Source organism: Delphinapterus leucas, chromosome 9 (genome assembly GCF_059928025.1).
Source record: "Delphinapterus leucas isolate spDelLeu-1000000601 "Yukka" chromosome 9, BTC_Dleu_Yukka2, whole genome shotgun sequence".
Taxonomy (NCBI): Eukaryota; Metazoa; Chordata; class Mammalia; order Artiodactyla; family Monodontidae; genus Delphinapterus; species Delphinapterus leucas.
This window is the reverse complement of record NC_143137.1, coordinates 103,382,654-103,400,815: the sequence shown is the minus strand read 5'-3', so window position 1 is coordinate 103,400,815 and position 18,162 is coordinate 103,382,654. Positions and strand designations below refer to the sequence as shown.

Here is an 18,162-nt window from a genome sequence, read left to right as displayed (position 1 = left end):
AAGTGTCCTGGGCCTGGCCTCGTAAACAGCAGCAAAGAGAAAGTTGTGCAATAACGCGTGTTTACTCACGAGCGCTACTTGTTTGGGTCTTTTCTTCGCATCTCTTGAATGAAGCTGGGGACAACGTTTGCAAGAAAGCAGCCGAAAAGGTCCGGGCCCGAGCCAAGTCACCTGTGGCTCCCCTACGTGACCCACCGCCTCGTCAGTGCAAACGACAGAAAGTTGGCGTTTCTTCCAACCCCAAGACAAGACGAACACAATAAAAAGTGGAGAATACCCTCATTTCCATAACGCACATGCTCGAGGGCCGTCGCCAGGCAGGCGTGGGGAGAGGAGATCGCAGAGGCCGAGAGTTGCATCAGAAACTGCCTTCTGTGAACGGCACGGCTCTTATCACATTTCCCCGGCTGGCGGGCCGCTAACCCGCGCGCCCTCGACTTGGGGTTAGGCCCTGGCAGCGGGGTCACCGGCAGAACCAGAAGGAAAGATCCCAGGCCCGGGCGCGCTCCGGCTCGGGAGGGTCCGGCCCCACCGCCCAGGCGCGGGCGCACCGGGGGCTGCAGGGGCGCGCGGCGCCCACTCTCCGGGCGGCCCGGGAGCGCGGCCTTGACCGCCCGGCGACGCGGCCCCCAGCCCCGCCCCAGCCCCGGTCCGGCCCGCGAGCCGCCGGCGTCGGACAGGAGGGCTCCAGCGGGCGTCGCCCGGGCTCCCCGGCTCCCAGGGGTCGCAGACGCCGCGCGCCGCGCCCGGTCCCCGCCCTCGCGCGCCGCAGACCCCGGCCCGAGGCGACGCCCTTCCGCCCGCCGCGCCCCCGCGGCGCCCGGCGTCCCCGGCCCGGGCGGCCCGCGCGCAGACAATAACGCCGGGACTGCCGCCCTCCCGCCGGCCGGCCACAAAGTAACTTGGCGCTGCGCTCGCCGAACAACTCCGTACCTGCCGCGGCGCCGCTCCCGGCCGCCTCCGCCTGGCCGCCCGCGCCCCTCGGCGCGGCCGGGGCGGCGCGGGTCCCGCGGGGCGAGGGCGGCGCGCAGGGCGGTCCCGGCCCCCGCGCGCCGCCGCCCGGGGACCGCGCGCAAACTTTGGGCTCCGCGCGGGGCTCCGCGGCCTCCGAGCGCCCAGCCCGCCGCAGCGCGCCGCTCGCGTCCCTCCCTGCCTCCTCCCGGCCTCCCCACCCCCTCGATGGGCTTTAAACCCGCCCGGCCCCGCCCGCCGCCGCCGCCGCCGCCGCCGCCGCCTCAGCCTCCGCCTCCGCCGCCTCCGCCTCCTCCCCCGGTCGCTTTTCCTGCTCCTCCTCCCGCCGCCGCCGCCGCCGCCGCCCCCGGACCGCTCGGGGGCGCCAGCGCGGGCGGGGCCGCGGGCGGGGCCGCGGCCTGGACGCAGGGCGGGGCGCGGGGGGTGCGTGGCCGGAGCTCCCGGAGGCCGCTGCTGCTGCCGAGGGCCGACGCGGGGAGCTGGGGACCCGCAGCCGGGCGGGGGCGCCGGGACGCCTCGTCCCGCCCCCGGGACCCCCGGACGCGGGACCCCGACCACCCAGGCTGGGGCGTCCGCGAAACACACATCGGACCTGTCGTGGAAGGCAATTTGCAAGCGAATTCTTTGAAAGTCAAGAAGGAACTGTGCGGCCTCGATCCTCCGTCCCGGGCGTAGCGAGAGGACAGGACGGAGGCGAGGTGGCTGCACGGGCTGTGCTGTGGGCTGCGGTCCCTCCCGGGACCGGGAAACCTGGGCTCGAGTGTCCGCTCGCCGCCAGCCGGGTCTGGAGCCTAGACTCTCTCGTAGCCACGGTTTCCGCATCTGAGTGCCAGCACCAGAGCGTGGGTGGAGTGGGAGGCCCTGCATATTTTCTTAATGCCACCGGGCCTCAAAGTCCTTATCTTTGAAATGGGCTAATAAGCCCGCCTCCGGAGTGATGTCCTGGGGGCTAAATGAGATGTTACTTGCAACATAAAACGACTGGTAAGAAGGAACCCCTGAATTAGTGGAAACCATTATCATTAATATGATTATTAATCTCTACTGAATCAAAATTATAATACAAATAGGATGATAATAATTATGTCTTTCTGGGATTTGACGTTATAAAAGCAGCTGCAGTAATAGCTTACCTTTACTGAGCATGCGTTTTGTGCCCAACTTTCATTAATCCTCTTATTTAACCCTCTGAACTTGTTACTAGGAGATGCCCACTGCACAGACTAGGAAACCAAATCTCCCAGAGGTTAGATAACTTGTCGAAGGTCAAGTAACTGGTAAGTGCAGAATAAGGATTCTGCCAAAACTCTTTAGGGCACTTTTTATAGCTCTTGTTTTTCCCACCTTTGGCCTGATTTATCCATGAAAGTTCATCCTTTCTTGTAACTGAAATAAGCCTCCAGAAAATGTCTCCCCATTGGTCCAAGTTCAGAAAACCCCAAGGATGAAAATCTAGAGGGAATAATGGGACGGAGCTTAGTTCCTGGAAGAACCAAACTGAGCACAAAGACTCCTGTTGTAGACAAAGGATCCAGAGCAAATTAAAGAAGAGTAAAAAAGAGTTGGGCCACTTCTCGAAAGTTGTATGAGCTTTGACTCTTACAGCTTTGCCAAAGGCTCCAATGAGCAAGGAGAGCCTGCACCAGCCGGAAAGGCTGATACTCAGCGGGCTTTAATAGATATTTGAAAAGCACTTTAAGCATAGACATTTTTTCCTGAATCATTTGTAGGTAAGTTCCATACCCTATTATAGCCCCTTACCCCTGTATATTTTGATATGTCTTTCCTACGAGTAGGGGTGTTATCTTACATAATCACAGTGCAGTTACCACATTCGTAGCTTTATATTGATAAAATATGTGTATCTATTCTTGGTCCATATTCCAGTTTTGCCAGTTGGTCTGACCATGTCTTTTATAGTATTTCTTTCCCCTCCATCCCAAGATCCTCCACTGTAGGGTCAGGTATCGTATTTAGCTGTCTGAAAACGTATGGGTTTTCAAACATTACTCTTCACTGAGAAGGGATGAAAATAAATGTCCTCAAGTGTTTTCATGGTGACAGCAACCCCCAGAATTCCTAGGACAGGCCCTCATTCCCCACATTTCCCAGCTCCGCGTAGACCTTGCATGGTCCTTCTGGGCAGGGCCCACTCAGCACCACTACATGATCCAAGTTCATGAACTTGTCACTCTGGTTGTGGCTGTAGAAGATGCAGCTGTGCCCTGTGTGGCGATCCGGGCCAGCCGATCGTGTGGGCAGACTGCAGCTTAGTGCCTTCTCCTGCTGCAAATTCTAAATGCCCCCGGGGCCGCGTGCTCCTGTTCGGTAGGATGGAAGCCGCCACCGTACAGCACAGCCACGTGGGATGCAAATTACCCTGGAGAACCAGCCCCGCGGTGTGGCTTTGGGCTCAAGAGCTTCACTTGAGGGAAATGCACTGGTAGCAGTTAGGCGTCAGGACAGAAAACGGGATTTCGTGATCATGAGGAGTTCAGTTATCCAAGGATGTGCTAGAGGCTCCTTCAGCTGGAAGTAGAGACTTTGATAGACTAATTATAATTAGGAAGGAATTGATTAATGCCTTCTCCCCTGTTGACTGTGGGCATGGGACAAGGATAACCAGGTGCCATCCCAGCAGGGGGAGTGCCTGGCGCTCAGTGGGCGCTCTGGGGGAATGTCATCCGTCGCTGGGAAGCCATATCCTGCGAGTGAAAGCATCAGCAGAGCAAATGAACGGAGGACGTGAATGCTGCGCCCTGGGGCCCGGGCTCCGCTCAAACATTGCCAACGGCCTTGACGAAGGAAAAGAGAATGAGGTGAACGGCACCCTGACAGTGAAATGCTCTGGCCAGTGTGGCCCGGCCTCACTCCCGCTCCTGTGGGGGGAGGCCAGGCCTATGGCCCCACTGGACACAGGCGGGTGCACCAGGAAGGGAGTGCTGGAAACCGGTGGTCAGCGGTAAGGACTGGTGGGGGCAGGACCCACCTGCAGTCAGGATAAGAAATACAGGCTGCCCCTGGCATACAGAGGTGGGGAGCCTGGCAGCATTCCAGGAAGGCTTCCTAGAGGCAGCAGTGCCCCAGCAAGTCCCGGAGTATCCAAGATGGTCAGTTCCACAAAGAGGGACCCAAAGAAAAGACCTCTCAGATGGAGGGATACTTCCGGGCCCTACCAGAGCCAAGAAAGAACTTACCAAGTAGTTGCATTTCATCATAAAATACCGGGCCAGAGCAAACGAGGGCGTCAGGAGGCTTGACGAGACACCAGGATGCAAAGGTAAGGAGGGACTTCTCCATCATGCTCTGGCGTTTCTACTTTAACCCAAAGGTGGTGGGAGGGTCCGATCTGTCTGTTTGGGGTCCACCGGCACAGTTTCCCCCCATGTGGAACTGTCCATAGTCCCCCAATACCCACACCCTTCTTTGGTCCCTACACAGCAATTGATGGCACTTGGCCCAAGGTGTGTGTTTGCTGGTGGGTGGAAGGACGGGCCAGCCAGATGTCTGCACCTGGGATCCGCAGGGGGTCTGGCCCCAGAGACCAGGTGAGGAACAACTGACTGCTCCAGCCTCAGTCTGTGAAGGGAGAGGCTGAAAGTCAGCCCCAGACAGACACCCTCTTTCTTCTGTCTCCCTGAGCCTGGGCTCCTGTACCTCTTGTGTCAAATTTCCATGAAACCCATTTTCCTTATGATGTCTTAATATATAAAACTCTCCTTTTCCTGAGGAAGCTTGAATCAGATGACTTTACAACCAGGTAGTCACCTGAAGGATGTTTCTTAAGTCTGGTTTTTATTGAGATTTAATTTGCCTTCAGAAAAATTCATATTTTGCAGCGTTTTGTAAAGGTATACGGTTGTGTTACCATGACATCGGTGAAGATGTAGAACAATTTCATCTCGGGCAAAGGTTCCCTCGTTCCCCTTCCCCACACCCAGAAGCCACTGAGCTGCTTTCTGTCCTAACGATTTGCCTTTTCAAGATGGTCACATGAATGGCATCACACAGTATGCAGCCTTTGGATTCATCCATGTCGATCCGTGAATCAACAGCTTGTTCCTTTTCAATGCTGATTACTATTCCCTGTATGGATGTTCCTCAATTTGTTCATCCATTCACTAACTGATGGACATTTGCGCTAGTCCCAGTTTGGGACAATTATGAATAAAAAGGCTACGTGGGTTTTTCTGGGAACGTAAGTAGGAGCGAGATCTCGGGGTCAAATGAAATGTGTTTAACTTTGTAAGAAATTGACAGGCTGTTTTCAAAGTGACTGTGCCATTTGCATCTGCACCAAAAAACATGTGTTTCAGTTGTTCTGTGTCTTGATCAGCATTTGGTATTGTCAGCCTTTTTAATTTTAGCCATCCTGACTGGTAGGTAATGATGTCTCATTCTGATTTTAATTCACGTTTTCCTCACGGCAAATACCATGGAGCACTTTTTCATGTGCTTACTTGCTATACATATACATTCTTTTCTGAAGTATAGATCTCTGGCCCGTTTTTTTTTTTTTTAGTTTGTTTTCTTATCATTGAGTTCTGAGCATTCTTTATATATTCTGCACACCTGGACTTTAGCAGATATGTGTTTTGCAAATATATTCTCCCAGACTTTTTCATTTTTTAACAGTATCTTTCAAAGAAGAGAAGTTTTTCATTTTGTGAGTTAAAATTTATCAATTTATCCTTTTGTGTGTTTTTTGTATCCCATCTAAGAAATTCTTCCCTAACCCAGGATTGCAACAAGTTTCTCCTATGTTTTCTCCTAGAAGTTTTACAGTTTTTAAGCTTTAAGTTTTATGAGTTAGTTTTTATAGATGACGGGAGGTGCGGGTCAAGGTTTTGTTTTGTTTTGCATACAGATGTCTACCTGCTCCACTGGGTGACTTGCAAGACTTGGAGGATCCCAGCTGTGTCCTGGCTCCACCTGGCTTCACTGTGGTGCCAGGAGACCAGCTGGGGGGCTTCTGCTGGTGGCCTGTGACGGAGAGGACAAGAGGTTCTCTTGGAGGCAGGCATTTGAAGGCCGTGGGTGGGGCTGGAGGTTCCTGGCAGAGCGGAAGAGGAGCTGGGGAGGGAGAGGAAGTGCAGGAAACTCCCGCAGGCAGCCGAGCACGAGCTGACTGTGGTCAATGGATTTTTGGTGGGCTTGGGAGAGGAGAGAAAGGGGGTGGTCTCTACTGTGCTTAAAATGTTTAGAATAGGGTTAAAAGCCTGAATCTTTTGCCTAAAATCACAGTCTTAGCGTCCCTTGAAAACTCAGCACAGACAGCAAAAGCGGTCCCCGTTCCCAAGTGGCAGCCATTTCCGGGGCCACCCAGCCTGGCTGCGGGGCATGTAGGTTCCCCCCGGGCTGCTTTGCTGCTTTGCCAAGGCCATGGCCCTGCCGCGGGGGAGAGTGGAAAGTCGCGGGTCCACCAAGCTGCCTGGGAATCCTGCTTGCGTCGGTGTCTTGTGGCTGTGGACTTTGAGAAAGACGTAGATGCCCTCCCGTGAGCCACACATTTCTTCCAGGCTGAGTTTGTCAGGCAGCGCCTCTGGTGGCTCTAGGCTTGGATGCGGCGGTGGAGACCACGGGCAGCAGTGAGCACGGTGCCCGGCTCACAGGGAGGGCAGCTCTGCTGATCCTTCAGCGTGGCCTGTGGCTGGCGTGGACAGGGAGCCTTTGCACCCCGCCTCCCGTGCTCATTCTGGGTCATCTCCATCTTAGCTGAAAGAATGCCGTGCCCCTCAGGATGCTCTGGGCTGCAGGGAACAGAGCAGGGCCTGCCACCATCATCCATGACCCAGGCCCTCGTCACCCTTGATGTAGAGGTCACAGTGCCTCTGGTGTAGAGGTCTAGCTCTGGACATTGCTGCTCCTTATAGCTGTGTTCACAAGCAGGACGGGGACACTTCTCCTCCCTTGCCTCCTTCCAGAAGGCTCCAGGAGATTTCTTCTCATGTGGCCAGAATATGGTCTCGGGCCCACGCTCTAGCAGCAAAAGATAAAAAGGTAAGTGAGCATCGGGCACTTTTAACCTAACAAGAAAGAAGGTTCAGAAGGGTGGCTGGTAAATGGACAGCAAGCCACCTCTAGACAAAAGGACGTGGCCCTTGTGGCAGTGGAAAGCCAAGACCCCACCTCCTGTAGAAGAAGCGTCCTGGGAATTAGGATCTGGGGGATGACATACAATTCTGAATCCCTAAGTATGCTAGCTCATGCCTCTAAATCAGGAGCTCCTTTTCAACTACTTAAAACAAAAGTCAAGTCAGCCCCTTCACTCAATTAGAAGTTAATTAACCACTAATAGTGTACAAACTTTCCTTAATGAAATAGATTTTCAGCCCAGTACACTTTATGGTTTTAATAACCAACGTTCAAGAGCTAATAGGAGAATCTAAAATAAGAACAGAACTATTTAATTGGTGAAATTGATCTAGAGCGACGGAAGATTTTGTATTCGCAAGTGTAGCTGGTGTGGTGTGTGAGAAGGGTAGTGACTGTGATTTTAAGGCAGCATCTTTTTTTTTTTTAATAAATTTATTTTATTTGTTTTATTTTTGGCTGCGTTGGGTCTTCGTTGCTGTGCGCGGGCTTTCTCTAGTTGCAGTGAGTGGAGGCTACTCTTCGTTGCGGTGCGCAGGCTTCTCACTGTGGTGGCTTCTCTTGCTGCAGAGCACGGGCTCTAAGTGCGCGGGCTCAATAGTTGTGGCTCATGGACTCAGTAGTTGTGGCTCGCGGGCTTAGTTACTCCATGACATGTGGGATCTTCCCAGACCAGGGCTCGAGCCCGTGTCCCCTCCATTGGCAGGCGGATTCTTAACCACTGCGCCACCAGGGAAGCCCTAAAGCAGCATCTTAATGTTTAAATTGCTAAAACCAGAAACCCCTTCAGTTAGTCATTCTTTAAGAGGATTAATCTGCCAGCAAGTGGTGTGAGACTCACAGAAAATAGAACAACTAATCCTGGAGATGTAGCTGATAAGCATCCCGCAACCAGCCCTCGCTGTTGAAGAAGAAACCCCATCCAGGCGGACGGGGATCAGAGGAGTGTGGGCGTCCATCCTGAGGCCGGTGCTTCTGTTGGGCACGTGTGAAGGTGTCAACTGCACAGAGGAGAATCGTGTTTTATGATAACGTGCAAAGTCTTTCTTCTTTTTGCAGAGGTAAGTGTCACCCAGGACCATTATTGTTTAGAACTCATAAGATTTAAAGGTTGAGGGACTCTGTGACAGATTTTTCCAGGAGAAACTCGGTATTTCCTCTTCTTCTTCCCCTTACCTTTTATTTTATCTTCTCCTCCTTTTTCATTGTCCTCAAAACAAGCCCCGTTTCTTAAGCAGCTGTCTCACCCCAGGCAGGCGAGAGCTGTGAGGCATACCTCACACTATACACCATACTTTATATATATATACACCTATTTCAGTTAATCCTAGCAATACATTTTGAGGTAAATATTATCCTTCCAATCTTTCTTTTCACATTTAATAAGTGTTTATTTAGTGCTTTACGGTGCTATTTTTTTCTATTGAAGTGTAGTTGATTTACAATGTTTCAGGTGTACAGCAAAGTGATTTAGTTAAACATATATATATATATTCTTTTTCATATTCTTTTCCATTATGGTTTATTACAAGATATTGAATATAGTTCCCTGTGCTATACAGTAGGTTCTTGTTGTTTATCTATTTTATATAGTAGCTTGTATCTGTTAAACCCAAACTCCTAATTTATCCCCCCCCCAACCTTTTCCCTTTGGTAACCATAAGTTTGTTTTCTATGTCTGTGAGTCTGCTTCCGTTTTGTAAATAAGTTCACTTGTATTATGTTTTTAGATTCCACGTATAAGTGACATCATATAGTATTTGTTTTTCTCTTTCTGACCTACTTCACTTAGTATAATAATCTCTTGTACATCCATGTTGCTGCAAATGGTATTATTTCATTCTTTTTTATGGCTGAGTAATATTCCATGGTATATAGGTACCACATCTTCTTTATCCATTCACCTGTTGATGGGCATTTAGGCTGCTTCCATGTCGTGGCTATTGTAGATACTGCTGCTATGAACATTAGGGTGCATGTATCTTTTAGAATTAGAGTTTCTCTGGATATATGCCCAGGAATGGGATTGCTGGATCATAAGATACCTCTATTTCTAGCTTTTTAAGGAACCTCCATACTGTTTCCCATAGTGGTCGCACCAATATACATTCCCACCAGCTATCATCCCGATTTTATAGTCCAGAGAGCTGACTCAGGGAAGCTAGCTGACTTCTCAATGTCACCTAGCCAGTAAATGACAGCTCTAGGGTTTAAAGCCACACTTGTCTCACCCAAGTCCCACCCCTGTCCACCTTCCCCAGCTGTGTCCACTGTCATTTCTCATCATTTTATTATTTTCCACATAATGGCTTATTTAAATGTGTGACCTAGTGAGATTTCTTTGGGTAAAATTCTGCAATTAGATTTCAATATAGTGAACTTCTCTCCCTTCAGGAAAGGGGCTGTCATCTGTGTTGGGGATCATAAAACGTGATCTCCTTTCTTTGTGGCCCCGAGTCCAGTGCGGAGGAAGATAGGACATCTTTTTTTATTCAAGTTCGGGATTTTGACCTGCAAAGCTCCCCCCGCACCAGCTTTTAGGGAGTTTGAGGACTTGGCTTGGATGCTAGCTTGAGAATTCTGACCATCTGAGACCAGAGGCACCCACAGGCGGGCAGACCCAGAAATAGGCCATGGGAGGAGCCATCCCTAGAGAAGACAGAAGGCGGCTGGAGCAAATGCAGCCAGGTAGCAAACCCGAAAGTCCACAGGAGGTAGGACTCTTGCAAGTGGGTGACCCTCCTGATGATGAGATGCCAGGTGGCATTTGAGCATCCATCGTAGGGCAAGGGGATGGAGGTGGCTGCCAGGTGCAGTCACTGGCAGAAGTCCATGGCAGGTCCTCAGTGCCCAGCCAAGGACAAGACAGGGCTTTGGTCCAGCAGGGAGTGAGTTGGGAAGTCAAGAGCTGTGGGCGGTAAAATGCAGATGCCCCAAGGCCAGAAAACCTGGATATACATCTACGCGAGGTCTGTGTCCTGAGCTCCTCCATGGGGCCCCTTCAGGTGTCCCTTTGGACAAAACCACATGGGGTCCTTTCTCTGTGGGCCACGGGTTGTGAACAGGAAAGTAGGGTGCCCCCATCGCTCTGGCAGCCCTCCTGGCTCCAGGGGGCCGGCTGAGGAGGAAGCCTGCCCGTGGACCTCCCAGTGGAGCAGCGGAGGGAACGCAGCCCGTGAAGTCCTCTTGGACCACCCAGCCCTGGGCTTCTGGTCCCAAGAGCCAGCGCATGTCCTCACCGTGGAGATTTCCGACTGCTGTTTTTCTTCGCAGCTGAAAGCACCATGACGGATAGAGATGCCCACTCAGAGGGCACAGAGAAGACACCCACTAAAGAGAAGCAGCATCACAGCGGCACCTTTCTGCCCAGAAGCCTCTGCTCTTCTGTCCTGGCAGCAAAGCTACTCCAGACCTTCAAGTATAAGGTAGGGCTCCAGGATCACATCATCTACGGAGCACACTCCCTGCCCAGGGATTGCGCGGGAAGCTGCACACGCCAGCCGGGCTGGAAAAGGACCTCTCCTGAGACTCAGGGCTGTCACCTTATCCCCAGATCCCGTGGGAAAACTCTGGCTGCAACAGAGCCGGGGCGCTTCCAGAAGATGCCCTTGGCATTCTGCTATGCTCTATTTGTATCGTCTTTGAAAAAGATATAGAGGGCGCACAATAACACTTTGCTTTGGGGAACTTTCTAGGGAATAAGGTCACCCACATCTGTTGCTGGCATCCGAATCACATGTCCCAGAGCATGCCAAATGCCCTCACTAACTGCAAAAGACACCTACACAGGGCCCCCACCCAACCCAAGAGTTGGCACTGTCGCTGAATCCACGTTAGGGTCTTTCGAGGACGATGTGCCCATTCCAACAACACAGAGGACAGCTTCTTCTTCCAGAAAAGCCGCTGAGAGCTGTTATGGTGACCAGCACAGATTTCACTTAATTGGGGCCTTGGGCAGCTCACCCAATCGCACTGAGTCTCGGTGTCCTCGGACATAAGGCAGGATCAATTACAGGGGGATGAAATTGATTAGATAAAGCACCTAGAGTCCCCAACCAGGTCCCGACCCAGGGCGTGTGCTGAGTCAGTGCGTTTATTAGAACTGTTACCTGCGAGGCACCTCGGTGATGCTCAGATCAGCCACACCTGAAGCAGGTGCCGTCCTGCTCTGGTGCTTGCTGTGGCACTTCCTCGGCCCTCTTTCCCCACCTGGAACCCCGGGGGAAGTAATAGCACACAGGTGGGGAGCCTTCAGTAAACGCTGGGGATCCACACAGCCCCCAAGAACATTACTCTTTGTGCTTCTCCTGCCAGAAGGACGGCCCGACCTGGCACAAGCCTTGCTGCCTTCCTTCTGGGGGAGGAAGAGACTTTGAACGACACTCATGAGTCAGATGACAGTGTCCACGGAAAGCACTTCTCTGCCTCCTGCCTGGGACAAGACGGCCTGTGGCATCCCTGCCCTCTTGTGTTCACAGGTCCTCCGAAGGGCCAGGGCCGGCAGGGCCGCCTGTGAGCTGAGCCCTCTGGCCCCTCCTCCCCTGAGGGGTGCTCACACAACCCTGGAGACACCAGTCCAGGCAGACAGGGGAGGGAGTGGCTGGTAGAGATGCGCTGAGGGAAGGAAAAGAGAAAGCGATGCTGGTCAGCAGGGAGCTTCTCTTTTTGTAGCCTCCTGTGAAAGAAGAGTTTTCCTTTCATGTGAATTTCCCTGATATTCACAAGTTTACAGGAACAGTTGAAAATACTGAAAATGTCAACTATTTATATAACCTTTTGCCTTTTCCCAAGCATCATGATGTGGTGTCTCCATCTCCACGTGCTGGGAGGGAGTTTGCAGTTTTCTTCCAAGCTGCTTGCAGGCGTCCTTTTCTACACGGCCGCCCCTCCCCAGGCTCCTCTTGGGGTCGGGGATGGGGCATTTCAGCCCTTTCCGATTTTTTTGCTGCTGTGAAGGGCACTGCAATAAACACCTTTGGGCAAGCTGCTTTTTTTTTTTTTTTTTTAAATTCCTTTACATATCTCTTAGAATATTGCAGTCTGCCTTCCCTTAGCTCATCAGGAGTTTCACTTATGTCACCCAGGAGAGGCTGCTCTGGGGATGGGCCGGGAGTAGGAGGAAGGGGCAGCTCTGGACGCCCTGGCCTCTCCCTGCCCTCCCGCCTGCTGGCCAGCACCTGCCCCGCAGTGTCTGCTTCTCCTGACTGGGCATCCTTCAGGTTGTCACGGGTCCATCAGCGCTGGCCGATAAATCACCCTACAGCCCCTTTTCCATTGCCAGCAGCCCCTTCTGGGATTCCGTGGTTCATACTCATAGGAGAGGAGTTGGACCATCTCTCTGGTCCAACTCGAAATTCACACGAGGCTGCAGGTCCTGGGAGGGGGTGTGACGGGGCAGACTGACCGTAGAGGGCACCACATTTAGTTTGCTTTTGTCTCCAAAGGAATTTCACAGGCCACTCATGCAACTTAGCATCCAGAAACCATCACCATCTTGGCTCACAATTTTCTGGGCGCTGACTTGGACTGGGAGAGAGGTTTTCCTGTGGCCTCGCCTGGGGTCAGTCGTGCAGCTGTGGTCAGAGGGCAGGTTGGCTCCCAGCTGGAATATAAGATGTGATTATGGAATAAGGAGAGTTTTTTACTTTCCCCTCCACCTAAACAGAGCCCCTTGGTCCCATGTGTGCTGACCCTCAGAACACTCCTCTCGACCAGAGGCCTTTAGGACACGTTCTTAATTAAGGCCAGCCTCAGCCCTCTGCGGGGCACGACTTGGCTTCTTTATGGCCTGCATCCTTGCTGCCACCTTCTCATCCCTTGTTCTTCTAGGTTCTAGCACTGCCCCCTCCCCCAGAAACCAAGGCTGAGGACCTCAAGGGAGGGTGCTGGGCTGGCCCGGGACTAAGAACCTCCAGGAAGGTCACCCACAGGCCAGTCTAGGTGTGAGCTCAGGGTGGGCCTTATAAAGAGAACTTGAGCAAGTACATGGATGCCTGACCCATCCACAGTCTAAGTGCTGTCAAAGCTCATGTGAACATGGTAAATGCAAACTAGGGAGGATAGACTGTCAAGGCATGTGTCTGGGAGGGATAGACAGAGAGGGAGGGAGAGAGAAAGGAGGGAAAGGGAAGGGGAGTACCCGGTAGGGGGGAGAGGCGGAAGGAGGGAGGGGAGAACAGGAGGATGAGGTTGTCTGGCTCTCCGGGCAGCCGTCCTCCTTTTCTTTTCTTCTTTTCTTTAAATTAATTTTTATTGGAGTATAGTTGCCTTACAATGTTGTGTTACTTTCTGCTCTACAGCAAAGTGAATCAGTTATACGTATACATAGATCTGCTCTTTTTTGGATTTCCTTCCCATCTAGGTCACCACAGAGCACTGAGTAGAGGTCCCTTTGCTCTACAGTAGGTTCTCATTAGTTATCTATTTTATACATAGTATCAATAGTATATATATATCAATCCCAATCTCCCAATTCATCCCACCCTCCTTCCCCCCTTGATTATCATAAGTTTGCTCTCTACATCTGTGTCTGTATTTCCGTTTTGTGAATAAGTTCATCTGTACCATTTTTCTAGATTCCACATATAAGTGATATTATATGATATTTGTCTTTGTCTGACTTACTTCACTCTGTGTGACAGTCTCTAGGTCCGTCCATGTCTCTGCAAATGACACTGTTTTGTTCCTTTTTATGGCTGAGTAATATTCCACTGTATATAGGTACCACATCTTCTTTATCCATTCATCTGTTGATGGACATTTAGGCTGCTTCCTTGTCTTGACTATTGTAAATAGTACTGCTATGAACACTGGGGTGCACGTATCTTTTTGAATTAGAGTTTTCTTTGGTTTATGCCCAGGAGTGGGACTGCAGGATCATATGGTATCTCCATGTTTCATTTTTTAAGGAACCTCCATACTGTTCACCATAGTGACTGCACTAACTTACATTCCCACCAACAGTGTAGGAGGGTTCCCTTTTCTCCACACCTGCTCCAGCGTTTACTGTTTGTAGATTTTTTGATGATGTCCATTCTGACTAGAGTGAGGTGATACCTCATTGTAGTTTTGGTTTGCATTTCTCTAATCATTAGCGACGTTGAGCATCTTCTCTTGTGTTTGTTGGCCGTCTCCATCCTCCTTTTCTCAGAGTCTCCCATCCGCCTCCACGACTCCCCTTTTTCACCGACTGGCCGAAGATTGCAGAGCAGCATGTCCTCAGCTGACTCACGTTCTCAACCCAAAGACCTGTCTCGGCAGGTCCAGCAACGGAACTTGCCATTACGAGTGGAGGGACCCGACCTGCTCCCCACTTTCTTCTCACGGGCTGGAGTGCCGTCCCTGCCTCCCCAGTTGCCTGGCAAGACGCAGAGGGATCCGCCGCAGCTACGTCGAGCAGAGCTCTGAGTGTAGTCCCCTGACCAGCAGTGTCTACACCTCCTGCAGGCCTGTTAGAAATGCAGATTCTGGGCCTCACCCGGGCCGACTGTATCAGACCCTGGGGGTGGGCCAGCCTGGCATGCCGGCCTTAGGGAACCACTGGCTTAGAGGCAGGAAGACTCCATACAGACACTCCGGATCTTGACTCCAAAGCTTTGTGCCCCCTTATTTTTACTCTTACCAGTGGGTCCTTGCTTTCTGTCCATCAGACCACAGGGGCCCCTAGGTTCCTCTCACTGTTTATACCTGTGCTTTCTGTGTCCAGCGTGGAGTGGGGCTCACATGCGTTTTGTTGAAACGAGCTGCTGTCATGGCATTGATTCCATGAGCAGCCCAGTGTCAGAGATGTCCTGATGGATGAGAAGAATGGGACCAGTCTCCAGGCCCCCCTTTGATGGAGCTACTGCTGAAGGAAGGAGATGTCAGCTGGCTCCCTGCAGCCCCCCACCTCCTGGGTGCTCAGTGCATTTCCTGCTACAGATTCTGTTGAGTAAAATCGCCTCTGACATTTATTTAAACCACATTTACACCCATTTAAAAACGTTAGGTGTCCTGTGCAGGCTGTCTCGGCCCCAGAGGACATGACTCCGGGCGACAGCACTCAGCCTGGGATGGTGGCCCCTCAGCCCCCCTACCTGGGCAGAGTCCCTGGGAGCCTCTCCCATGCCCAGCTCTGCGGAAACGGCCCAAGGTGCTGTGGCAAGCAGAAGATGGCTTAGCGGAAATCTGTGTGATTTAGCTGTAACTTGATACTCTTGGCATCTCTCGACATTTTTCTTAGGTCAACATCATGCTAACTCATTTAGTGGACAGACACTGCTCACGCAGTGGGCTCTGATTCCTGAGATGAGGCCACGCCTCTCTCCCCTGCCCAGGGGTAGGGCCCCAGATGGTCACCTGACCCCCAGTAGCCAATCAGAGGCTAGTGGTGACTGATGAGGTAGCCTGGCACGACTGAGCGCCCACCTCCAGTTCCCGCCTGAGAGCATCTGTTTGGGAAATAAGGACACACTGACCCAGTTCACAGTGAGGTAGCAGCAAGACAAGGCCATGAGATCATACGTGAATCAGCAGTAGAAACCAAGTGATGGACAGAGGAAAATGGAGATTTGCTGGGAGGCCAAGGTACCCCAGGGAAAGGAGTCCCTGCTGACAGGCGGAGGGGGGACGTGAGGCACAGAGGCTCTTTGCTTTGCAGCTTCCCAGTGTGGGGCAGTGCACTGACTGAGCCCCCGTTCTATAAAACCAGAGGAAGTGGGCTAACCCAGGATCCGGTACCTAGGCTTCATATCACAAGTATTTTTATTTATTTATTTATTTATTTATTTATTTTGCGGTACGCGGGCCTCTCACTGCTGTGGCCTCTCCCGTTGCAGAGCACAGGCTCCGGACGCGCAGGCTCAGCGGCCATGGCTCACGGGCCCAGATGCTCCGTGGCATGTATCACAAGTATTTTTGAACACCAAGTACTTTCTTGTCATGTGTAGGAAAGGCAGTGCCACTGCCTGGGTTCAAATCTGACTTCTCCTTTCGAGCCGGTCAACCTTGGACAGGTGACTTCACTTCTCTGAACCAATGGTGACCAGCTCCTGGAGCAAAGATGTGCTCAGTTAAAATCTCTTCGAGGTCCTGGCCCCGTCAGCTGTGTCGCAATTCCCCAGTGTTACCCACAGGACTCCTGAAATCCAAGCAGCTTTGACTTAGCAATTCTTTAGTAGCTTGGGTTCAGTGAGGTAGAATGCATGAAAGGGCTTTGTAAACTGCGAAGTACTGCCTAGGTCGGTGTTTTCAAAGTGAGATTTCTCATCAGCAAGATCAGCGTTGCCTGGGGGCCTGGGCCCTGCCCGGACCTCCTGACTGGGAACAGGGCAGTGATCTCTCTCTAAGGAGCCCTCCAGGAGTCTCATGGCGGCTCTCCCCAGACTTCAAAAGGAGCTGTAGGCTTTGCTTTGTGGGAATCAAATGTTCCGCAAAATATTTCACCAGTTTCCTTGATAGTGAATATGACCTGGGGCAGTAGTGAAAAATAGGTTCTTTTTTTAATGAAGCATATATTATTTACAATATTATGTTAGGTTCAGGTGTATGGCATAGTGATTCAGTATTTTTGCAGATTATACTCCATTAAAGTTATTATAAGAGAATGGCTATAATTCCCTGTGTCATACAATAGATCCTTGTTGCTTATCTATTTTATACATAGTAGTGTATCTCTTTTTTTTGTTTGTTTGTTTTTTTGCGGTACGTGGGCCTCTCACTGCTGTGGCCTCTCCCGTTGCGGAGCACAGGCTCCGGACGCGCAGGCTCAGCGACCATGGCTCACGGGCCCAGCCGCTCCACGGCATGTGGGATCTTCCCGGACCGGGGCGCAAACCCGCGTCCCCTGCATCGGCAGGCGGACTCTCAACCAATGCGCCACCAGGGAAGCCCAGTAGTTTGTATCTCTTAATCCCATACCCCTAACTTCCCCTCCTCCTTTCCTTCTCCCCACTGGTAACCACTGGCTTGTTTTCTATGTCTGTGAGTGTGTTTCTGTTTTGCTATACACATCTGTTTGTATTATTTTTTAGATTCTACATCTAAGTGCTATCATACAGTATTTGCCTTTCTCTGTCGGACTTACTTCACTAAGTATAATATTCTCTAGGTCCATCCATGTTGTTGCAAATGGCATTATTACATTCTTTTTTATGGCTGAATAATATTCCATTGTATATGTGTACCACTCCTTCTTTATCCATTCATCTGTGGATGGGCACTTGGGTTGCTTCTGTGTCTTGGCTATTGTGAATAGTGTTGCTATGAACATTGGGGTGCATATATCTTTTCAAATTAGTATTTTCATTTTTTTCTGGACATATACCCAGGAATGGAATTCCTAGATCATATGGTAGTTCTAGTTTAATTTTTTTTGAGGAAACTCCATATTGTTTTCCATAGTGGCTACACCAATTTACATTCCCACCAACAGTGTAGAAGGGTTTTTTTTTTCTTTAAGTTAATTTATTTACATTTTATTTTTGTCTTCATTGGGTCTTTGTTGCAGCGAGTGGGGGCTACTCTTCGTTGTGGTGCGCGGGCTTCTCATTGCGGTGGCTTCTCTTGTTGCAGAGCATGGGCTCTAGGTGCGTGGGCTTCAGCAGTTGTGGCACGCGGGCTCAGTAGTTGTGGCTCGCGGGCTCTAGAGTGCAGGCTCAGTAGTTGTGGCGCACAGGCTTAGTTGCTCCATGGCATGTGGGATCTTCCCGGACCAGGGCTCGAACCTGTGTCCCCTGCATTGGCAGGTGGATTCTTAACCACTGCACCACCAGGGAAGTCCTGTAGGAGGGTTTCAATTTCTCCACATCCTCGCCAACATTTGTTATTTATAAACTTTTTGATGATAGCCATTCTGACAGGTGTGAGGTGATATTTCCTTGTTGTTTTGTTTGCATTTCTCTAATAATTACAGATGCTGAGCATCTTTCCATGTGCCTGTTGGCCATCCATATATCATCTTGAAAAAGTGTCTAATCAGGTCTTCTGCCCATTTTTTGATTGGGTTGTTTGTTTTTTTGTTATTGAGCTGTAGGAACTGTTTATATATTTTGGATATTAACTCTTTGTTTGTCATATCATTTGCAAATATTTTCCCTCATTCTGTAGGTTGTCTTTACA

General features: G+C 51.1%; 1 protein-coding gene and 1 long non-coding RNA gene across 6 annotated transcripts in view; one reads left to right on the top strand and one right to left on the bottom strand.

Annotated features, from left to right (window-relative positions):
* Positions 1-1,745, bottom strand: part of GRB10 (growth factor receptor bound protein 10) — a 197,208-nt gene extending 195,463 nt beyond the window's left edge. The window contains exons 1-2 of one of the 5 annotated variants that reach the window (XM_089917926.1): positions 934-1,066; positions 297-372 (exon numbers count right to left, since the gene is read on the bottom strand). The gene's annotated coding sequence lies outside the window, so the exon portion shown is untranslated. The other 4 variants (XM_089917928.1, XM_089917925.1, XM_022593190.3 and 1 more) reach the window with 4 other exon arrangements.
* LOC149748473 (uncharacterized) lies at positions 1,408-12,080 on the top strand. The gene is made up of 2 exons (XR_016394435.1): positions 1,408-10,490; positions 11,380-12,080. It is a non-coding gene; the product is annotated as an uncharacterized LOC149748473 (long non-coding RNA).
* Positions 12,081-18,162: the final 6,082 nt, after the last annotated feature.